The sequence below is a fragment of the Triticum dicoccoides genome, chromosome 6B (genome assembly GCF_002162155.2).
Source record: "Triticum dicoccoides isolate Atlit2015 ecotype Zavitan chromosome 6B, WEW_v2.0, whole genome shotgun sequence".
Lineage (NCBI taxonomy): Eukaryota > Viridiplantae > Streptophyta > Magnoliopsida > Poales > Poaceae > Triticum > Triticum dicoccoides.
The window spans coordinates 585894580-585906036 of record NC_041391.1 but is presented as its reverse complement, the minus strand read 5'-3'; positions in this window follow the sequence as shown (position 1 = coordinate 585906036).

Genomic DNA, 11457 nt, shown 5'->3' with positions numbered 1-11457 from the left:
CATCCGTGGAGAGCGGGTTGTACGAGGTCGTCAGGAGTTTACTGACAGGCTTTGAGGTACGTGAAATGATGTCCCTTTTGACAGATCTGCATATATAAGATGTGCCCTGTATAGATAGTAGCCCCTGAGACTCTATGCGTTGTCAAAAATGACGGCGCGCCGAGGATCATAATCCCAGGTATAATATGTCGCCTTTCCTATGTAGGTGGCGAAGTGTCCGATGGCTAGCCGGACTGATGAATTTGCCGAGCTAAAGCGGCAACTTGACGTGGCAGATGCCGACATCGCGCTTGTCAACAAGCGGCTGGACAAGACACAAGGTATGTAATTTCTCCAAAGACACCTAGTAAGAGGATCTTGATGCCCGTACCTTACAACATGTGTGCCTGATGCAGATGGTGCCGCTGCCATGGAGAACCTTCGGGCGGAACTTGCCCGAGCCAAGGAGCAGGCCAGGAAAAGCGATGTGGCTGCCTTAAAAGCGGCTGAAGAGCTGAAAGCCGAACAGGCTGCTCACTACCAAAGCAAGAAGGAAATGGCCGAGATGGCTGTAAAGTTAAAGAATGCTGCCGACCGCTGCAAGCTTCTTGAAAAAGAAGATCAGGTGGCACAGAAGGACCTAAAGAAGGCCACTACCGAGGCCAAGGATACTCGCTCTGCGATGAGAGCTATGAAGGAGGAGCTACGTCAGGCCGGAGATATCACGGCTGGAAAGCCCTTTATGCTGCAGATGAAGTTCGGGGATACTAAATATGCTCCTTGGACCGGCATTGGAGTGCGGCGAACACTTATCTGTACTTGGCGGCGAGTGCCGCGGAAGCGGCCGAACACTTCCGCGATCAAAAGGACCACGAAGTGGACAAGCTTTTTTGGTCGTAGTTCCACAATCCAGAGCGCCCACTTCCATTAACCGATCGATTGGCCGCATGGGCGGAGCTGAATAGGTTATCCGGACTCGCCATGAAGTATGTCGTGAGACATCTGTGGCCGAAAAGGCCCGAGCCGAAGAGTTATTTTAGCTTGGTGCAGCAGTTCCTCGGTGCGGTGCCGCATATTAATGCGATGAAGAGGTCAGCATGCATAAAGGGTGCGCAGATGGCTCTTGCCCGTGTCAAGACATACTGAGCGGAGATGAAGGCCATTGCTGTTGTATCCCAAGATTCGGATGAGAGCCGAGTACCTGCCGAGCACTATTTTCAGGAAGTTCTGCAGGGCGCTCATTTAATAGAGACGCAGTGCTCGAAGGATGTTATGTTCGAGTAACATGTATTATTGTAAACCAATGTTTCGATGGAATATAAGAGCTTTTTATACTTGTGCCTTCAAGAATTAGAATACCTCTTGTGCGACCGTTAATGTATATGTGTATATAACCTGAAAGATGGCAGTCTTCGGCATCAGCCCCCATGCATATAATGCAGGGGTGTTCGCAGAAGGCGCATTTTCACACTTGATCCAACGTCTTGGTCCTATTAAGGAGGTGATAGGGCAGCGAACTAGGCAACCGGACTATAATGCTTTATCACTTTCACTTAGCCATAGGAGTTTGACAGTGGGGCTACTATATAGCCCCTGGGGGCACCGCGCTGACCCGAATGCTGGGCGCGTGTGTGCCTGACCGGGAAACGGCTCTTCGTTAATGCGGAGGAATCCTAAAGATTCCGGCGGGTCATCAAGTGGTTGACCAGTCTCACGCTATATCATGACTGTCAGTTTTCAGCTTTCTCTACTGAGCTGCTCGCCTGGCCGAACCGGGGCACAATCGCAGTAGTTCTCCTGGTGCCGCCTTAGCCGATAGAGCGGAACGTAAGGCAGCAAAACACAGGAGTCGGGCAAACCCAACATTTGACCAAAGACATGATTCGGAGCTGATGCATATAACACCAAACTCGCGACGCCGAACACTCCCTAAGGTATTCGGTCTTTATGAAAACGGGTCGAACAACGCCCTTGGTAAGAAACCCCTGGTGTCCAGGTACGCGCAAGATTCTGACGTGGCCACATGCCAAGACGCCAGCCTCCTCCTTGGTTATAACAAGAAACCGGGGGATGTGTATCAACAAGAGACAGTGAGAAAGGTTTACGCAGGGTCTTAATCTGAAAAGAATCCTTGGAACGGGTCCCTACTGCACGTCTGTGCCTGTGTCTCCGTTGTGCCGTATCCTGGACGGGTGTAGCACGGTGTTCATCTGTAAAAGAGAGGAACTTAGTTGAAAACGATCGTGCAAAAATCTATGTTATATTAAATAAACAAAGTATAATTTAGAAAATGGGTAGAATTGAGCTTTATTGTCTCTTGTTGTACATGCGCGGAGCCCCTTGTACGGGGGTATGCGGCTAGTAAGCCCTTGTATGTTTACGCCGGACTCATCTAGCCATGTCCGGGGTCTGAACGACCTGTTTAGGTGCTTTGATTAGTGAAGCCAGGTTAGTTTGTGGCCGTCAAGGCAGCCGCACAGTCTTCCGCGCTCGAGGTTGATATTTCCCATTAATGAGATGGTGCCTCGCGGACCGAGCATTTTAAGCGTAAGGGATGCATAATGCGGTATTGCGTTAAAGCGGGCGAAAGCTTCGCGTCCCAGTAGTGCTTGATAGCTACTTGTAAATGGGGCGATGTGGAAGGTTAGCTTTTCGCGGCGGAAGTTGTCGGGGGAGCCGAACATAACTTCTAACAGGAGAGAACCCATACAATGGGTATCTGGGCCTGGTGTTACCCCTTGAAAGGAAGTGTTGCCATGGTGAATTTTTGTTGGGTTTATCCCCATTTTGCAAATTGTGTCCTGATATAGCAGGTTTAGACCACTGCCGCCGTCCATTAGGACTTGTGTAAAGTGTAGTCCGTCAATTATCGGATCAAATACCAGGGCAGTCCAACCTGCATTCTGGATACTTCTAGAGTAATCCTGATGGTCGAAGGTGATTGGTTTTAACAACCAGTGGCGGGACTCCTCTGGGACAAGCCGTATGGCGCGTATCTCTATAGGCGCCACTCTGTTTTTCCCTTTTGTCACGTGAAGTGAGTTGACTGTTTTGACTTCTTGTGGGAACTTCTTTTGTTCTCCGGTGCTCTGCTTGTGGGGTTCGTCGTCGTCCTCGCTTGGTATGTCGAGCCCCTTGTGTTTGGTGTTGAGTTTGCCGGATTGCTTGAAGACCCAACAATCTCTGTGGGTATGGTTTGCAGGCTTCTCGGGAGTACTATGGATTTGGCATATTTTGTCCAAGATTTTGTTTAGGTTAGATAGCTCGTCCCTGTTATCCTTGAGGGGCAGCTTTTTCTGATTCTGCCGAGAGATTTTGAATCCGGCGTTGACTGTCGTGCTCTTCGGGCTGTTTCCCTTGGTCCGGCGCTGGTCCTTGCTACGTCGGGGTTTCCCATTTCCATCGCTAACTTCGGATGTACTTGGGTCGCTGGTACCGCTTCTTGCCAACCAGCTATCCTCTCCTGCGCAAAAGCGGGTCATGAGCCTTGTTAATGCAGCCATCGTTCATGGCTTTTCTTGGCCGAGGTGTCTGGCGAGCCATTCGTCTCGAACGCTGTGTTTGAAAGCTGCTAAGGCTTCGGCGTCCGGACAGTCGACTATCTGGTTTTTTAGTAAGAAATCTGTTCCAGAGTTTCTGGGCTGACTCTCCGGGTTGTTGAGTTATATGACTTAGATCGTCTGCATCCGGAGGTCGGACATAGGTCCCTTGAAAATTTGCCCCAAAAGCATCCTCGAGCTCTTCCCAACTTCCTATGGTGTTTTCAGGAAGGCTTTTAAGCCAATGCCGGGCTGGCCCTTTGAGCTTGAGGGGTAAGTATTTTATGGCGTGGAGGTCATCTCCTCTAGCCATGTGTATGTGGAGGATATAATCCTCAATCCAGACTCCAGGGTCTGTTGTTCCGTCGTATGCCTCTATGTTTACGGGCTTGAATCCCACTGGAAATTCATGGTCTAGCACCTCATCGGTGAAACATAGGGGGTGTGCGGCACCCCTATATTTGGGTGTGCCGTGATGTTCGGATACTTGTTGCATTGCATTGCTTACTAGAGCTTGCTTTCTTGGCCCGTAGATAGATCTGGCTGGGCCATTTTTTTGATGCGAATCCTTGCGCGTATCGCGCGCCGGCTTGAGTGCGGCGCCCTTTGCTGCTCTATGTTGGCCATGTGGTTGTTTATCCGACCAGGTGTCTTCCTTATTTTTTGATTGCGAGGGCTCTAGGGCCTCCTCATCGAATTCCGGCAGTAATTTTCGCTTCGGATAGCTCTTTGTGTGGCGACTGCCGCCGTATTTGTCTGCGGTGTTGAGTACTTTGCCCCATCTAATTCTGAGTGCATCTTCCGCTGTTTTGAGCTTCCGCTTCTGCTTTTTCAGGCTACGCGCAGTGGCGACGAGCCTTTTGTGGAGGTTCTTCTGCTCCAGCAACTTGTCCGATGTGAGGTCGTCCGGACTATTATCTTCACCGGGGACGGGTTGTTGTTTACCCGAGTTGTCCTGTTCGGACGGTTGCTCGATGGCATGTTCGTCGTCCGCTAGTTCGCCCTGCTCTGTGGATGGGTCTCTGTCGAGGTGGGGTTTGGCACGGCGCTTACGCCACCGCTTTGATTGCTTTTCGAGGGAACAATCCCTCATTGCGTCCCTTTGTTCCTCATCGTCGTTTCTTTTAGGTGTGTCCACCATGTATACATCGTGAGATGAGGTGGTTGTCCAGTGCCCTATAGGCGCTGATTCCTGTTTGTCTCCTGCATCGTCGTCCATACCGTCGATGTCTTCGGAGTCGAAGTCGAGCATGTCGGTTAAATCATCGACAGTGGCTACGAAGTGGGTGGTGGGTGGGTTCTGAATTTCTTCGTCATCCGCATCCCATCCTCGCTGACCATAGTCCGGCCAGGGCTCTCCTGATAAAGAGAGAGACTTTAGTGAATTCAGAATGTCGCCGACGAGCGAGTGCTGAAAGATGTCTGCGGCGGCGAACTCCATGATCGGCGCCCAATCAGGTTCGATCGGTAGGGGCACGGAAGGTTTGGAGTTCGGAAAGGAGTCCAGCACCTTGGAGTCACGAGCTTCGCAAAGAACGAGACTGGTGTTCGGCTCGATCGCCGTAGAGATTGCAGCCCCCAAGGCGGTGTCCAGCCACCCGTCCTCGATTGGCGCAGTCGGCTCCGAGCTAAGGGTCGAAGCGGACACTAGGGCGGCCTCCCGAGCACTGTTCGGCGGCAGAGCTAGATCATGCCCATCGTGACAGTGCGGCGCGCTCGGCTGCGGCTCGAACCCGTCGAAGATCAAGTCTCCGCGGACGTCAGCCGTGTAGTTCAAACTTCTAAACCTGACCTGATGGTCAGGGGCGTAGCTTTCGATCTGCTCCAGATGGCCAAGCGAATTGGCCCGCAGTGCAAAGCCGCCGAATACAAAGATCTGTCTAGGGAGAAAAGTCTCACCCTGAACCGCATCGTTGTTGATGATCGGGGGAGCCATCGGGCCTAAAGGTGACGACACAGAGGAACTCTCAATGAAAGCGCCAAGGTCGGTGTCAAAACCGGCGGATCTCGGGTAGGGGGTCCCGAACTGTGCGTCTAGGCGGATGGTAACAGGAGACAAGGGACACGATGTTTTTACCCAGGTTCAGGCCCTCTCGATGGAGGTAAAGCCCTACTCCTGCTTGATTAATATTGATGATATGGGTAGTACAAGAGTAGATCTACCACGAGATCAGAGAGGCTAAACCCTAGAAGCTAGCCTATGGTATGATTGTTGTTCGTCCTACGGACTAAAACCCTCCGGTTTATGTAGACACCGGAGAGGGCTAGGGTTACACAGAGTCGGTTACAATGGGAGGAGATCTATATATCCGTATCGCCAAGCTTGTCTTCCACGCCAAGGAAAGTCCCATCCGAACATGGGACGAAGTCTTCAATCTTGTATCTTCATAGTCTAGGAGTCCGGCCAAAGGTTATAGTCCAGTCATCCGGACACCCCCTAATCCAGGACTCCCTCAACAGTCTTCAGTGGTCAATCGCCCCTGACCGAAACTGGCCATGAAGTATTTTGGCCCCTTCAAAATTCTCTCCAAGATTGGTCAAGCAGCATACAGACTGGAGCTGCCGCGTGGGAGCCTCGTGCATCAGGTTTTCCACGTCTCTCAGCTGAAAGAACATATTCCTGATCACATGCCAGTGTTCACTACCATGCCAGCACCGCTCGATTTGTTTGATCCGGAGTTACATCCTGGGGAAATTTTGGACCGTGGCTGGTCAAGAAAGGTAATGCAGCGCACCTTCAGGTGTTGATCAAATGGACCAAGTTTCCAGCAGCAGATGCTACATGGGAGGATTACCAAGTGCTCAGTTCCAGGTATCTGAATGCACCAGCATGGGGACACGCTGGCTCTCCAGGGGAGGGTACTGTCAGTACCAAGGCACTGACGACAGTCACGAACGGCGGCTAGCAGAAGATAGGAGAAGAGAGTGGGTAATTCAAAGTGGCGAGTGGGCCTCGAGTGTGTGTAGGCGTTGAGTCATGGGCCGGCCCGACTTGTAATCGAACCATGCATATATAAGCAACGGTTGACTTCTGTACGAAGGCACCGATGAATTGAAATAAAATTCTAAACCTTATCCCCTTGGTGCCTTCTCCTAACTTCCGATCCCCTCTTCCCGATCCAGATCCTCTCCTCCGTCGTCGATCGCTACTCCGGCGAGTCTGGCCGCCTCTAGGGTGTGACAACTAGGAGGGATTGGAGATCGAATCCAGGCCTCAAAACTTCAGATCTGAGAGGGGGTGGGGGGGATCCGAAGGAGGCGCCGACGCCGCTCTTCTCTACAGAGAGCAACTTCCTCAAAGGGGGAAGAACTGCCTGCGAGGGGCTGGCCGGATGCGGCTTAAGTCAAAGCGCAGCGCCCAAGCGATAGGCGTTGCACTATACACAGTGTGGCGCCCTAGCCTTAGGCGCTGCACTGCTGTCTGTGGGGCCACAAAAGGACCGCGGCTGCTACGCTGGCTGGATATGCGACGCCTAAGGGAAGGGCGCTGCACTGTAGGGTGCGGTGCCGCACTGTCGGGCCCCACACGAATGGGTCAGGAGAGTGAATTTTTTTCGAGAGCATGTCAGTTTGTGATTTGATTTCGCCCTCAGATCAAATATGTGATTTCTGCCACGACCGACGCAGACCCTGTTCGGAATTTGCGGCAAATTTGACCATTTTGACCTATGGACGAAATGAATTCACGGAATGAACTGACCGTGAAACTATTTCACAGCCCTAACCTTTTTGTGTAGCACCCACCACGACGGCGCCACACCCTACTGTGCAGCGCCTAGCGACGGGGCGTTGCACACCAGTCCATCGTGGCAGCCCCTGGGCCCGCACCCAGCAGTGCAATGCCTCCGCGCTAGGCGCCACACATGTAATGTGCAGCGCCTAGAGCTCGGGCGCCACACTTGTAAAGTGCAGCGCCTAGCGCTTAGGCGCTGCACTGTGACTTATCCAGCCACTCGGCTGCCCCCCCTCCCCCACCCCCACACCACACACTCTCCCACTCTCCTCCTCGAGCTTTGCCCCCTCTCCCACTCTCTCCCCCTCTCAAATCCTCTCCCAAATCTTGCAAATTTGAAGAATTTGTCCGTGGATTTCGAAGTCAAACCCTCCCTCAAGGTAATATTCTCCATTCCCCTTGTTTTGATCCAAGTAAAGTTCCCATTGCTCATTTGTTGCTTGTTTGGGGAAACCCTAGTTTTGTTTGGATCTAGAGATTTGCATGGAAATGTGAGATGTTTGTTTGCCAATTTCTATGGTTAGGCTTTGTTAGTATGCTAGGGTTATTCTTATGGGTGTTCTTATGTTGGTGCTAGGGTTAGGTTTAGGGCTAGGGTTATGGTTATGGTTATGGTTATGGTTATGGTTATGGTTATGGTTATGGTTAGGGTTAGGGTTAGAGTTGTTGTTTGATATATATATTAGGGTTTCTATTCCGTGTTAATCCTTGTATTAGTACTCATGGAAGCAATGTTACCTTGTGTTATTGGAATGCTTATAGGGATGGGAAGAACATGTGTGTTTGTTCATCATGGGGACAAGGACGCCTTTTTGAAAGGCAATGTAGAACCGGACCCGGATGAGGTTGACATGGTGTTTGATAGTAGTCCTAGCTATGCGGAGCTCTTGCAACAAGTTAGGGAAGATTTGAATTGGACGGACCCTAGTGATATCATACAGTTGGAGGGAAGGCATAATGTTGGTTTTGGAATGCACATCCGTTGGAAGACAATGCGTGTCAACTCGGAGCAACGTTGGGTTGCATACAAGGAGACGGTGGCCGAATCACTAGACAATGCTCTTGAGTTATTTGCAAGGAAGAAGGTTGATTCAAGTTTGCATTTGGACTTGAACCGGAACCCCTCCCCTTTGGTTGCTAGTAGCCCCACACCCTTGAAGCGAGATGAAATTGTTGAACCTCTTTTGACCCAAGAAGTGAGGCCAACATTGAGCCCGTTTACAAACAACCAAGATGAAGCTGTGCAAGAGGACAATGATGAGTATGCGGACGATGACAATGAAGTTGATCTCCATGACAACAATGTGGGTGATCTCGACAAATACCACTTGCAAGAGACAATGGACCCTTCCATCCCTTTTTCCCGTGCATATGCATCGGACTCGGATGACGATGGTCCCGATGAACAAGTTGATGCGGAGGGGTTCACGGTGAAGGAGGCCGAAGCTTTCGAGAAGGTATTTGGTCGGGATCATCGGACTACATTGTTCAAGGATGTTAGTCTCGCGGATGAAGCCGTGGTAGATGGTGGCCAATGTGTACCTCTTGGGGTTAGTCCAAGCTCTTATCGTGATTTGGGAGACGACAAGAACCGCATTGCTAAAGGTTCTAAGTTTGACACCTTCTTGGAATTGAAGATGTGGCTCGACAACTACTCGGTTACGCATTATCGTCCACATAAGGTGGTGCACTCGGACGTCAAAGTGCGCTACACGGTTGCATGTGCATGTGAAGATGAAATATGTCCATGGATTGTGCGTGCAAGACCATGGAAAGGAGGTCCCACTTGGCACGTAGTGAGTTGTGTGCGAACTCACATGTGCCAAGGCAAAAGGGTGGATGGCAAGATTGTGTCCCAAAACCACAAACAACTCACGTCCGAGTTCATCGCTTACAGGCTCTCCAACTCAATATCCACACTTCCAACAATGAGGGACCATCCGTCATCTCATTTAACACATCCCACTTGTAAGCCCAAGTGGGGAGCCGTAGTGGGTCGTCTTTCTCGTCCCAATCCTCCAACTTCACGGTCTTCGGTCGTCCAACCGGCAAACGCTCCCAGCTCCATATGGAAAGTGCGAGCAAACAACCACCAATACCTCCAGATAGCCTACAACAGGCTTCGTCCAACTGCACATAAAAGAGAACATGGTTGAATTAACAGCAAGATCGCATTCATAATGTACCAATGAATTGAAACAGAAACAACTTCATACCTGTCTATACAAGTAAGCCAGTGTCGCCGAACCCCAACTCCATTTGCTATCGAAGACGGTCAACACCTTGAGCCACATCCATGGAGCATTCTTGCCTGTTCCATCAGCAAACATACTCCTGGATATCACGTACCACATGTAGACATGAGCATATGTCTTCACTGTGTCCTCATTAGCATCCTCAGGGCAATTACTGAAGTTCGATACAATCCACGTGAAAGTAGCACCGGCTGCGACTCTTTCCTTCTTCTTGCCTTCTACTTCTGGTTCCCGCGGCTCCGGAGGAACCATACCGATAAGGGCAAGCATTTGCTCGCGCCACCCATCAGAATCGGTGCTCATACATAGAGGTTTCCCATCGATAGGAAGACCGGTGATCATAGCTATATCCTGGAGCGTCAAGGTCATCTCCCCGGTCCGAAGATGGAAAGTGTGTGTCTCCGGCCTCCAATGATCAATAAGCGCGGTGAGTGCTGGAGCATTGTTGGGTGGCGTCGACCTGCTGACCAACTGAATGAAAGGGAGAAGTCCTGTCTCCCTAACATACGGCGTGTACCGCTCATCATAGCGCATCCACCCAAGGTTGACCCCGTGAGCCCGAAGCTTCAGAGGTGCAAGCTCCTACAAGCAAACAAACAAATCATTACATATGGGGGGGTATGTGTTTGAAAAAAAAACACGAAATTCATAACACTGGCAACTTTCATTATTACCTGTTGCTTCACCGACATAGCGTACGACCGGTGTTGTAGATCCCAATGATCATTGAGAAGCCAAACCATCCTAGCAATTTGCAAGAAAGCTTTCTTGTCAACACGATTATCTTTTGAATACAAAAAAACTAAAGTAGGCCTACTAGATGCAACCATACCAATCTATGTATCCAACCATATCAAATCAAACATAACTAATAAAAAAGGGTTCCACAAATAACTAGGCCTACTTCATACAAATAACTTTTCCATAAACTATGCCTACTTCATAAAAATAACTCTTCCATAAACTAAATTAGGGTTCCACAAATCAAACAAACAAGGGTTCCCCAAATCAATCAAACAAATCAATACATGCAAAGTTCTAATATATGCAAGATTCAAATCTAATCTAATCAAACGAGGATTCCCCAAATCTTCAAAATATCATATTTTCTATGGATAGAAAAAAGGGGATCGGAAGAGAGTACCTTCTAGGATGGATTGGTGGAGAAATGCACGGACCAAATCGTCGGATCTGAAGGATTTGGGAGAGGGGATTGAGAGGGGGAGAGGAGGAACCCGCCGCGCCGCTGCTTCTGTTACTTCAAAACCGAACGAATGGGTGGGGTAGGGGAGGGGGAGCGGGCGGCTGGCGTCTAAGTCACCGTGCAGCGCCTAAGGGCTGGGCGCTGCACATTACATGTGTGGCGCCTAGCGCGGAGGCGTTGCACTGCTGGGTGCGGGCCCAGGGGCTGCCACGGTGGACTGGTGTGGAACGCCCCCTTGCTAGGCGCTGCACAGTAGGGTGTGGGCCGTCGTGGCGAGCGCTACACAAAAAGGTCAGGGCTGTGAAATAATTTCACGGTCAGTTCATTTCGTGAATTGATTTCGTCCACAGGTCAAAATGATCAAATTTGCCGGAATTTGCACCGACGTGTGTCGAGGTCCACCTGCGCGACGAGACGAACGGTCCCGATCGCCCGTCACGATCAGCTCCAATCCGGTGGATTCGGCGGGTGACTCCGGACGCGAGCTGCTCCTGACCGGGGAGTAAAAATATGGCCGCCCGTCGCATCTGAAGCACGAGCTAAAGAATAGTAGTACGCGCGAAATGCTTTGGTGGTTAATCTGGAAGTGCCGTGCAGAGCGCACAAAACAAAAGCAGGAATCGGACAAACCACCGACCCCGGGGACGAGACGGGCCGCGGCAGGTGACTGGTGACATGCCACCCACGCGCCAAAACCACACCCCTCTCCCGGAAGGAACCTCCTAGCAGTCCCAGTCTCCCCCCTCA